Source organism: Pogona vitticeps, chromosome 4 (assembly GCF_051106095.1).
Source record: "Pogona vitticeps strain Pit_001003342236 chromosome 4, PviZW2.1, whole genome shotgun sequence".
In the NCBI taxonomy this organism is placed as follows: domain Eukaryota; kingdom Metazoa; phylum Chordata; class Lepidosauria; order Squamata; family Agamidae; genus Pogona; species Pogona vitticeps.
This window is the reverse complement of record NC_135786.1, coordinates 17,223,109-17,235,748: the sequence shown is the minus strand read 5'-3', so window position 1 is coordinate 17,235,748 and position 12,640 is coordinate 17,223,109. Positions and strand designations below refer to the sequence as shown.

Here is a 12,640-nt window from a genome sequence, read left to right as displayed (position 1 = left end):
CCATAGGCCCGCACTATCTTTAGGGGGTCTGTTCCACACACACCTCAGGATGTCAAAAATCGGTAATAAGCATGGTCACTTGTTCCATCTAGTGGCCAATTCTGGTAATAACTTTGAAAACACATATTTCTGGGGTTGTTATTTAATATTTTCAGGGAGCGAATACTGTGTATCACCAAAAATAAGATAGGGCCTTATATGAATTTTTGCTCCAAAAATGCATTAGGGCTTATTTTCAGGGGATGTTTTATTTTTCTCATGTCCCCTCTCTTCCTTCACCTCCCTATCTTTTTGGTGACAGTGGTGATGAGTGTCCCTCTTGGACAATCGCGTGGATCTCCTTTCTTTTGTAGGAATATTTATGTCAAGGGGGCTCGTCCACAGGGCTGGGGTGGAGCTTATGGGTGTTAAACAGGAGTATTTATTCTAAAGCTGGCTGAATAACTCTGTAGGGTAGGTTGGGAGTTTGATTCTCTACTGTGCTTCAGCCTGTGTAGCTTTAGACATGCTGCCCAGTTCGAGAGTATCACGGGCACCCATCCTCCCACCCAGAAGGCAGGAATGATAACGATTGCTGATTACGCTGTACCTTAGAAACTCTGGATAAGCTCTCCAAAAGTGGGAGAGCCTATCCAGAATGTAATTTTTGTTTTGATACCTGCTAAGGTGTAGTGGAATGAATGACAGTCCTGGATTAGAATCTTCACTCAGCCATGAAAACCCAGGCCGGTGGGGGGGATGGAACTGGTAAAACTACACCTTTAAATGTCTCACTCACCTTGAAAGCCCTATTACAGGGACCGTAAGTTGGTTCAGACTTGATCACACATAAGCAGAATTGTTATTTAATTATTCTAGAAGCTTATTTTATTGTTGTTTAGACGTTAAGCTGTGTCCGACTCTTTGTGACCCCATGGACCAGAGCACGCCAGGCCCTCCTGTCTTCCACTGCCTCCCGGAGTTGGGTCAAATTCATGTTGGTCGCTTTGATGACACTGTCCAACCATCTTGTCGTCTGTTGTCCCCTTCTCCTCTTGCCTTCACACTTTCCCAACATCAGGGTCTTTTCCAGGGAGTCTTCTCTTCTCATGAGATGGCCAAAGAAGCTTATTACTTAGCTGAAAATAGAACTGCTTTTCAGTGCTTTAGGCATCTGGCCAGAGGTTGGGAATTCGATTCCCCCACTGTGCCTCCTTGACCAGGGCTGGACTTGATAATGCAAAGGGTCCCTTCCAGCTCTGCTGTTCTAAGATGATGATGATGATGATGATGATGATGATGATGATGATGATGATGGTTGTTGTTGTTGTTGTTTGTTGTTGTTTCAGCCTATTCATCTGTTGCATTCATTTGGGTACAATGCAAAAGAAATGTCCCTTGTCTGCTCACAAAAGGTTCCCGTGATATCTTTTGTGGAAAGATAGGAGTCATGTTCTGATGGGTATGCTGGTAGCTGTAATATCCAAAAAGTAACTATTCCTGTCTCTGATTCCAGAGGACGCCGATTGTCTTTTCTTACTAAGAAGAACAAGAATTGTATTGACGTCTAGGAAGCAGGAAATAAAGAGTGAGTAAAGCAATCTGTATAGGAACAACAGCTTACTTAGACACAGTTAAGAGGGCATTGATAATCCTGTTTAGCTATCTATCTATCACCCTCTACCGGTGAAGAATAAATTAACCATGGTCTGTCATTTCAAACTGAGCCTGTCATATTTGGCATTAAGAGAAGGGGTTGACCATGATTTTATCCACATCCCTACTGTCCTCTTTTCCTTCCAGTCTCCTTCACCAGCTTTAACCACAACACAGCAGGTCCCAAAATGCAGACCATATTGCCCAGTCGCAGTGAGAATTGGACAGACTTCCAATCATAAGGAAGTGAGATACAGAGTGCACCCGAGAGAGACAGCACCTGCGCAAGCACAGGGGGGTGCCCTGCCTTCCTCAGAGGTTCAACTGGTCCGCGGTCCCAAAAGATTTGGGGACTGCTGCCTTAGAACATTGCTCAGGTTTATCAAAGCCAGTTCTAAGAAGTGCTTGCTGTTTTGAATACGTGTAGGATTTTCAGAATGTGGGGAGACTACAAACCCCATAATTCTCTAATCTGTGAGTTCCACCTCAAAGACAGATCGCGATAGACATCTAAATGTGGCTCGCCTGGGAAAAATGCCTTGTTGGAAAGGCTTTGTGGCCTACCTAGGTCTATGTAGGCCTTTTTTCCAGGTGAGAAACATTTAGGGGTCTGTCAGATGGAATGCCCACAATTATTATTTATTATTATTTACAATATTTTTTAGCCGCACCATTGCCAGTGGCTTCTGGGCGGCGTACAACATTTAAAATTATGGGATTTGTAGTCCAAAAAACATCTGGAAAATTCACTGCCTACTTCCAAACATCATATTCTTGGCCTACAGAGAGTGATCTATCAAGCCAGACAGACACTAGTCCATCTACTAGGGGCACAATTATGATACCTACTAAGGAATGTGTATTGCATGCCGACCTGGCAACCTTGTTGACTATTCACTAGCAGATAATCACTGCACCTCAGGTCTCATTTTTGTTCCTGGGGGTGTTCAAATGAGTCTAGAAAGGGCATGATGAGGTCAGTATGGATACGTTGCAAAATGTGTGTAAAAATAAACCAAGTCACTGGGTCATCCACAGGGTGGAGCCACACCACACTAGCCCCTTCCCATTCCATCCTGCACTCACAGGATTAAAACCATTTCAACCTGCAATTTAAACTGAATGGATGGGTATTGAGAAGACAGAGTTCCAGGAGCCAAAAGAGAGGGAAAACTGATCCTTCCATCCCTCTGCCCCATGAATCTCTGCAGACGGTCCAACCACTGAAATGCAAGGGAGTGAGATCACTGTTCCTTATGGCAGAGCGGTTAAGCTGCTGTACTGCAGCCAAAACTGTGCTCACAAAACTGACTCAATCCCAGCGAGCTGGCTCAAGGTTCACTCAGCCTTCCAGTCTTTCAAAGTCGGTAAAATGAGTACCCAGCTTGTGGAGGGAGGGCAACGTGTACCCTGCATAATTAACCTGTAAACCACCCAGTGAGTGCTTTAAGTGTCATGGGGTGGTATATAAGCAGCATGCTTTGCCTTTGTTTTTTTGCTCACGATAAATACACTGGCAGCAGCTCTGGCAGCTAAATCACCTACATGGAGCTCTTTGGGATTCTCATCCTAGAATTTTTTTTAAATCTAGCTTGCATTTACTAGACAGCTCAGTGCTAAGACTAAACTAGACAGTGCTAGTACAGAACTAGACTCAGCTAGAACTGAGTGGATAAACATGGACAAATACCTGTGTTCTTCTTGGCTGAGTGTAGATTGCCAAGGTCAGAATTAATTTGCAAGGGTCTGTCTTTCCTGCCCCCTCCCCAAATCCACCTTGTTTCTTGTTAGTGAAGGGTCAACTCCCTCTGCCATAGTTGTTTGCATTTTCTCATTCATGGGAATTGTTGTTGTTTAGTTGTTTGGTCGTGTCCGACTCTTCGTGACCCCATGGACCAGAGTGCGCCAGGCCCGCCTGTCTTCCACTGCCTCCCGGAGCTGGGTCAAATTCATGTTGGTAGCATTCGTGGGAATAGGTGACGGGATAAGTCAGTGAGTTGGCTACCTGGCTGTGGCGTCTGGGTTAAGGATTTTGATTCCTCACTGTGCTAAGAGCCAGCAAGCTGCACAGTCTCAGAGCATCCCCAGCAGAATGATTAGCTGCTTCTCAGTCCTGTATATCTAAAAAATTCTGAAAGGAGTCGTAGAGGTCAGAATTGATCCGAAGGCGCATAATAATTATTATTCCCCAGAATGGTACTGTTCATGGAGATTCAAAAACACACCAAAGGCATCACGACCTCAGCAAAATATTGGGTCAGAGTGTCACCAAAAGAGCACCTGTGTGCTTATATTTGAGCATGAAGCAAGTCGGAGGGATTCCCCTTATGCTGGGGAAGAAGTTGCTGAGTACCTGGAAGGCTATAAAGCATGGCAGATGCTGTGCTCAAGGCTTAAAGGTCATCAGCTCTGTTGCTCTAGCTTGTACCATTAATTTGCCACTACTGTGTCCTAGTCTCAGACAGGTCATATTCTAGTGAATTCAGAAAGCTAACATATACATATCTATCTGCATGGCTCATCAGCCTTCAGTCATTTTAGTTCAGGCAAAGCATGGCAATTTCTGTCTCAATGTGCCTGAAGTGAACAGGAATTACAAGGTGTGGGGCTTTTTTAGGATGATCTACACAGAGACTGGAAGACGTGCCATTTTTGGACAAATCCCAAACTCTCCCACTCCCAAGCATATGAAAGTGTGCTGCTTATATACTGCCCTACAGCACTTAAAGCACTTTCTAGGCAGTTTACAATTAATTATGCAGGCTACATATTGTAGCTCAATTTAGTGACCTCAGAAGTAGGGAAGACTGAGTGAACCTTGAATTGGCTACCAGGTATTAAACCTGGGTCATGATCAGAGTTTTGGCTGCAGTACTACAGTTTAACCAGTGAACCACGAAGCTCCTATCCTCTAGGTATGTTGAAGTGGACTCTGGGAGCTGTAGTCCAAAAGATTGGATCCACCCAATAGTTAGTATTTCATTTAATTACATTACATAGGATGTCAAGCTACAGGAAGCCAGATTTAGGCTGAACATCAGGAAAAATGTCTTAACTGTTAGAGCAGTATGACCAATTACCTCAGGAGGTGGTGAGTGCTCCAATGCTGGAGGCATTCAGGAGAAAACTGGACAACCATCTGTCAGATCTGCTTGGATTTGGATTCCTGCATTGAGCAGGGGATTGGACTCAGTGGCCTTATAGGCTTCTTCTGACTCAATTATTCTGGGATTCTGACTCCTTAGATGACCTCAAGCCTTATCATTGGCCATGGTGATTGTGACTGATGGACGTTGTAGACCAAAATATCTGGAAGACTAATTGCTTCTCCACCCTTGATTAAGAATATGGACACAAGGAGCATTTTTTTTCATGACTGGAATGTGGTTTGGGTCACATTTTTAAGCAAGGAAAAAAATACATTGCTCCTGCATGGAAGAAATTTTCTTGTGTGATACAGTAAAAAAAATATGGACATGGAAAGAAGCTGGCAGTTAATTATTTAAATGTTTGAAGATGTTGTAAAATGTAGAACTTTTGGCAGGAAGTGCGAGAACGAATACAGAAAGCCAACAGAGCCATCTAGTGCTCATGGCATCCTGTACAGTTCAATGGTTAAAAAATAACTCACTCACAAAAAGGAAGAATAGTTCTAAGAAGGCAGTAATTCTAAAGTCCTAATCATAACCATGCTTACAAGTAAGCTGCACTGAGCTTTGTGGAACTGGCTGTTGTGCATGTTTCTAGGATTTCAGTATTTACCCTATAAATTTCGGGAAATATTTTAAAAGTTTTACAGAAATAAGTTTTTCACAAAGCCATTCTTTCCTTACCTTTTAACTTTGTGATATAGCAAGTTCCAGCTTCTGAAATTTAAAATCGCTGTTAAAAGCACATCAGTTATTAAATTTATAGGCACTCTCTATCTAAATTAGCCTTTCCCCTATTGTTGTTGTTGTTGTTGTTGTTGTTGTTGTTGTTGTTGTTACTATTACTATTACTATTACTATTACTATTACTATTACTATTACTATTACTATTACTACTACTACTACTACTACTACTACTACTACTACTACTACTACTACTACTACTACTACTACTACTACTACTAGAATGGCTGACGATCAGATTCCAAACGATCTCCTGTATGGAGAATTAGTGCAGGGAAAGCGCCCCAGAGTGAGACCACAGCTGCGATACAAGAATATCTGCAAGCAGGATCTGAAAGCCTTAGGAATGGACCTCAACAGATGAGAAACCTTGACATCTGAGTGTTCATCCTGGAGGCAGGTGATGCATCATGGCCTCTCCCAATTTGAAGAGACCCTTATCCAGCAGGCCGAGGAAAAGAGGCAGTCCCGATAGCAGCAAAATCAGGGAGCTGGACAGGGGACAGATTGTATTTGTCTTCAGTGTGGAAGAGATTGTCACTCTCAAACTGGCCTCTTCAGCCACACTAGACGCTGTTCCAAGACCTCTATTCAGAGCATGTTACCACAGTCTTTCAAGACTGAAGGATGCCTACTATTTTAATTATTATTACTTTGACATCATCCCTTCCCTTCCTTCCAGTCTTTTCTCTTTCCTGGATGCAAAAACAAAAAAAAACAGAAGCTTATTTGTCAGGCAAGGCAAAATAACAGACACAGAGGGGAAGAGGGAGTTATTGATTCGATTTAGCAGTAATGTTATGTGGATCCATTAAACTAATCTGAATCAAAGGGGTACAGAACTCTCTCTTAAGCAGGAGTAGATATAGCTAATAATACTTGTCAAGTCAGTTCTGACTTGTGGCAACCCTTTTCATTTTCCAGGTAGAGAACATGCAGAAGTAGTTATTCTCTTCTTCAGGGGGGGTGCCCTGGGGCTGTACAGCTTGCCCAAGGCCATACGGGTTGGCTCTTCTCCCAGGAGACATAGTGAGAAATTGCTCCCCCAGCCTCTGGCTCTACAGCCAGATACCTAATCTACTGAGCTATCCAGCCAGTAAACAGGGCATGTGAATAGGCTCACAGTCTGATACATCCTGGCACAAAGGTGTTTCTGCCCTATGAGATTATCCTGCCGCCCCCACCAATTTAGCCCTACTAGTTCAAAGAGCTGCAGGTATTGCCTGGGATCTGGACTCCTGTAATTTACCCTTCTTTCATTATTCAGTATTGTGTATCTAAACTAGAGTCTAATAGCAATGCACAGCTCGTTGGGTTCAGCAGAAGTCCCTAACATCCAAATGATGTTCTTCTTATCTCATTTTCTACCATTGTTTTTTTTTTTTTTTTTTTTGGTCATGTACTTTCATACCACAGTGTCCTCCAACATTTGTTTTGTATACTGTTTTTCATGGACATGTGGACTTCAGCACTATGACATTCTCCTTGTACAGCTGGCATCTGTTTTTAAATACAGTACTATGGACCACTTGTTTCTGAACATGTGGGAGGAAGCTTCTCACCGTTGACAAAAAAAAACTACATCTTTTCCAAAAAATAGTCAATAAATAGTGGAATCCTAGACATAGTGGCCAAAATACTCTTGTGCAGCTAGCTATACAAATGGCATAACTTTCAGTGGCAGTTACAAACATAATTGTACAATCAAAAAGCAATTAAATTATAATAATTAAAAATACATTAAGTGATTTAAAAAGTTAAAACTTAAAACAATCTTACTTGGCTTAAAAGCAACTCATATGAGGGCTCAAGTATTAAAAGTCTGTCTGAAGAAGTGGGTCCCCAGCTTTCAGCAGAAGTATAAAGGGGAGGGGATCAATCTAGTCTCCAGAGGAAGAGCATTCCAAGAGACTGGGAGCTGCCACAGAGATGGCCCTCTGTCATGTTCCCATCAAGTGTACCTTTGATGGCAGTGGAACCAAGGAGAGGGCTTCATCTGAAGATCTTAAAAGCCTAAAAGGTTCATGTGAGGAGATAAGGCCCTTTAGATAATCAGAGACATATTCAGTTGCACACTGAGTCATACAACAAGCTATTTTTTCAACATGAATAATGTCAAAGGGTCATTTTTCATACATTTATAGTAAGTAAAATAATTAACTATTTTTTAAAGTAACCTTTCTCAAAACCAGCAGATGGCACCAAAGTCAACTCTGTTATCTTTATGTTGGCTTGTGTGGTGGAGGGATGAGTTGGCAGACAGAATAGGGGAAAGATAGCTTCTGTTCTGTCTCTCTTTGCATTTATTTGATACCCTGAACAGTGCTGCCCATTTTTTAAGGTGCTTTCACCTACGTAAGGGAAATCCTTTAATTATAATCTTTCTTAGTCATTCCAATGCATGGCAAAACATTGGGATGAGATGCTGGGAAATCTTAGGAAGTATAGACATGTATTTACGTACTGAAATCCATTAAACCCCACTTTTTAGGAGGAAATGCTTCCAGCGTCGCTTTTAGGGGAGGAAAAACAGGAGAGGGCTTGTCTCAACTTTACAGTCTGAAAAAGAATGAGACAAGGGGGTAAATAGACAATGGGAAACAAAACAAGTTCACATAGAATACTTTTAAGTCAGATGGTTCTTAGAATGGCTATATAACCCTTTATATGGCTTTATATATAAATGTCCAGGGTGTGTATGTCTCTCAGGTCAGGCAGCACTTGGGGGGGGGAAGATTTGAGTTTTGTATGTATGGTGGCTATAAAGTCCAAAGCACCCATCTCCAGCCTCTCCTAGCTCATGAGAGAACTCACTAGCATTTGAAAGCCTTCAGGAGTGATGACTTTTAAAAATAGGTGACAAGGTGGCCCCTCTGCACACAAGAATGTCCATCTTGCAAAACCAGAACAGCGCATCTAACCATTTCTGGTGTAATTTTTTTTTCATATAGATTGCCACATAGGTACATCTGTACTTCAGACTCATATCTGCCCATTCAGAGTCAATCATACGGCCTGTTCTGGATCAGACCCATTCAGTTCAAGATTCTGAGTTAATTCAAAGCTCAAACAGGGCTCCCACTGAAACAGTGGGGCTTGTTCCTGAAAGAACATAATTAGGACCAAGTTGTAAAATCGTAAGTCACTGAGGCTGTTAAACACAGCAGCAGTCCTCAACAAGAAATCTGTGGCTCCACATATAAACAAGCAGGCTTTCCTCTGAAGTAAAGTGTTTCATCAACAGCTACAGAATGATGCCTATTTAAAGCAAATCATCACCTTGCTCCAAACTCCAAGGTGATTCTATTGAAAAGCCACTCATGATGATTAGCAAGTGCTAAATCAACAGAAGTGGTCTTGATGCATATACAAATACAATTGAGCATTCATTATAATCATCAATGAGTCTTGCAATTTGAAAACATCTACAAATAAACTTTCTAGTAGTAAAACATAATTTTGTGAGAGATGGGCAGGAACTCTCCTGTGAGATAAGCATTTTTGGAAGCTTGGAGAAAGCAGGCATGCAGTGTCTGTTAAAAACACTAGAAAGGATCAGCATTGCTTTGTGATTATGATGATGATATGTTATATAGCCAGTTGTGACTACTCTATACCGTTTCCAGGTATAGAATAATCAGAAGTGGGGTATCATGTTGCAGAGTTTTGAATTTTGGTTAAATTCCTTCAGCTACGCAGCAGAAATGTGGGAATTCATAGAGCAGAATTAGCTTCAAGTTCCCCAGAGTAGTCCACCCCTTTTCTCTAATTAATCACCACTTACAGTCACAATAACTCACTCTAAGATATTGATAGTAGAAAGAATAAAAACCAATTTTTTTTACTTACAGTTGAAGAGATCAAACAGCAAACTGACAAAATATGTCTACCTCAGCTACAGGCCTCAACAGACTCACTGACTGCTTTGAACAGACTGACTGGACTCCAGCAGGGAAAAAAAGAGGAAAATGCAGAGTTCCCTTTGAATCCAAAGCAGGGAAGAAACTATTGGTTAGTGCTGTTAATGGTTGACAGGCATCCCAGCCCAGAATGGTCCCTCTCAGCCATGCCTACTAGGGGCAGCATGTGAGGTTGCAAACCTCCAACATATTGTTCTCTTTTTATGGGAGCACCCTGGGAATGTGTAGCTTGCCCAAGGCTACACAGGCTGGCTGTTCTCTTGGGAGGAATCGCTAGTCTCTGGCTCCACAGCCAGGTACCCAACATACTGAGCCACCTATCTGAGCAGAGCTTAGAATGATTTTTAAAACATTACATCTCCCAGAACCTCCCAACTATCATTGAGATTACAGTATTGGATGGAACTTGGGATATTTTGGTTCTAGTCCCCCTTGAGAAGGGTTGTCAGATGTCCAGCAAAAGGAGGACATGTCCTCCTTTTTAGCCTAGTGTCCTCCATCCGGCAGGCAAAGATAAAAACCTTTAAAATGTCAGGCTTTTGTATATTTTATGTTATAAACTTGGAAGTGAGGGGGAGAGGTGGAAGGACCCTCTCCCCCTGTCTTTCCCCGCCCCCATCTGCCTGCCCACCCCCCTTTACCTGTCATTGATGCTAGAGTGCAGCCCTTGCCCCCTCCCACCACCACCGTGGCTGCTGCCCAGCCCATGTGGAACCCAGAAAGGCAGCGCGAGCAGAGCGCCACCCGCCGAGCCAGGCAGGAGCAAGCAGCGCCCAAGCACATTGATGGGAAGGCGAGCGCCCGGACTGTGCGTGTTCAAAGTCCCTTTCGGGGACTCCAACTCCCACACTTCCCAGCCTTGAACTTATGACCCTCGGGGGGGAGGGGAGGCTGCCTCATTCGGCTTTTCCCCTGCCTGCACCAGAGCCTTGTTTGGGCATCTGGATTAGCAAGGTTGCTTCTGAGCCTGTGCAGAGTGCGAGCGGCTGGGGGATCCCGCAGCCGGGCCAGGGTGGGTTCGGGTACAATTGGTTGTTTAAATAATGTTTTTTGGTATTTTGAAAAAAAGCCTCCATTGAATTTATTTTTATTTTTTAACATGACTGTTTCTTGGTTGGTTCACTAAGAGACATTTACTGGCAGGTAATGTAATAAAATTGTATTGGCTGCAGGTTTAATCTGGAGCGGTTCACTAAGAAACATTTACTGGCAGCTATTGTAATAAAATTGTATTGATTGCGGGTTTAATCTGGAGCGGTTCACTAAGAAACATTTACTGGCAGCTATTGTAATAAAATTGTATTGATTGCGGGTTTAATCTGGAGCAGTTGAAATGAAACATTCGATACGTCCTCCTCTGTCCTCTTTTTTTGTCTTTCTATGTCCTCCTTTTGGTACCCATGTATCTGGCAACCCTATCCTTGAGGCATGAGACGCACTTTGGGACCCTTTCTCTCTCTCAGTCTCACCTACCTCACAGTGTTGTTGTGAGGTAAAGCAACGAAGAGGAAATGCTTGAGCTTCCTGGAGGAAAGACAGAATAAAGATATGATGAAGAAACAAAACATACAAATGGTGTTCCTATCTGGGTTTAATAACTTCATTGCTCTTGGGTTCCCATGAGTGATTTGTGGGGAATCACCACGGAGAATCTAGAAATCAGTTGTACAGTACATACAGTATATGTTCCTTGTGTCCCAAGGAATGGATGTTCTCCATTGTTGCTGCCCCAGAGTCCAGAGTACAATGCACTGAATCTAACTGGTTCTCACATCTTTAGGGGCCGCTAATTAAAAGCAAGGTCTAGTTATTTTGCATGATTTTCAATGGAATAAAATGGTATCCGGGCACAAAGAAGAAGATTTCAACTGAACATTAAGAAGAACTTTCTGATTAGTGTTGATGACCCTTGGGGTTGTGGGGTGTTTTGGACTAGAAATTTCATTATTCTCCTTTCCGAGCCTTCTACCTGATAGACGCCTTACAGCTCTCCTGGGGGGGGGGGAGGCGGAGACCCCGCTGGAAGTCACTGAGGCTTAGCTAGGCCTAGTTCATGCTTCTTGTTCCAATCCCACTGCTCGTACTAGGAGCTTTCTTTCTGAAATGGAAACTCAGCCTGGCAAGGCCTCAAAGTCTTCCAGTTGGGGCCTCTTCCCCAAGTGAGCCACACTTAGGTTTTTGTAAGTCAGGTTGAACTCCCAAAATGGAGAAGTATGTGGTTTATCATTAAAAAACCCAACCCTGAAAATCCTATCTCTAGTTCCTTCCAGCTACAGATCTCTGTGTATATAATATCTTGCTTTAGCACGATGGGGCATGATCCAGCCTGATGGTAATTGCACAAGAAAAGAACAATGAGTTTATTAGTACCAATGTGTTTTGGTTTTGGTGGAAGGGATGGTCACACTCGAATTAGCCTTCTCAGCGACACTAGACGCTGTTCCAAGACCTCTATTCAGACCATAATCTCTTGAGATTGAAGGATGCCTACTTCTTTGTTTTAGTTTCAGCTAAAAATAAGGACTGAATTCCTAGTCATGGGAGCTGTTTGGCAGTAGAACAGACCTTATTGGGAGGTGGTCAACTCGCCTTCACTGAAGATATTTAAACAGAGGGTGCCAAGTGGTTGCTTCTTGCATTGCAGAACCTGCTCTGCCCGGGGCTTTGGACTAGATCAGGGAGACACAAGGACCAAAGGCCTGTGTGACTAGGTATGCTGCCCTGGGCCCTAGGTAGGATAGATAAATCTGAGGGCTTTGCATCCTTACCTGTACCCTTTTTATTTAACATCACATTCTTCCTATTGTGCTCATACTGAAATACTTTTTTGTCCTCTTAAAGCTTATCCAAACTGGATGAGTCAAACTAAATTCATGCCCTTCTCTACCAGGGAGATTCAGCAGGCGCAGTTAGTCTCATCGTTCTGGCCCACACACTAGTGTTAACAGGATACAGTCCTCTTCCCAGGCAACCAGTGTTGACTCACTTCTTCAAAGAACAGAACACTTTAATCTGAAAAACTTGTCCTGGCACCAAGGAGCTCAGAGAATGTATTTCCATTTCTGAAAATCACTGCTGAGATTCTTGAGAGACCTTCCTGGGATTGGAACAGGAAGCCTGAACTAGGTTTAGCTAAGCCTCAGAGCCTTCCAATTGAGTCAAACTTAGCGTTCATAAGAAGGGTATGAAAAA

General features: G+C 42.9%; 1 protein-coding gene across 1 annotated transcript in view; it reads right to left on the bottom strand.

The window, feature by feature from the left end:
- The window catches only part of LOC110081075 (disheveled-associated activator of morphogenesis 2), a 114,276-nt gene extending 104,821 nt beyond the window's left edge, over positions 1 to 9,455 (bottom strand). The window contains exon 1 of the mRNA XM_072996830.2: positions 9,378 to 9,455. The gene's annotated coding sequence lies outside the window, so the exon portion shown is untranslated. The remainder of the gene's footprint in view (positions 1 to 9,377) is intronic.
- Between the last annotated feature and the right edge of the window lie 3,185 nt (positions 9,456 to 12,640).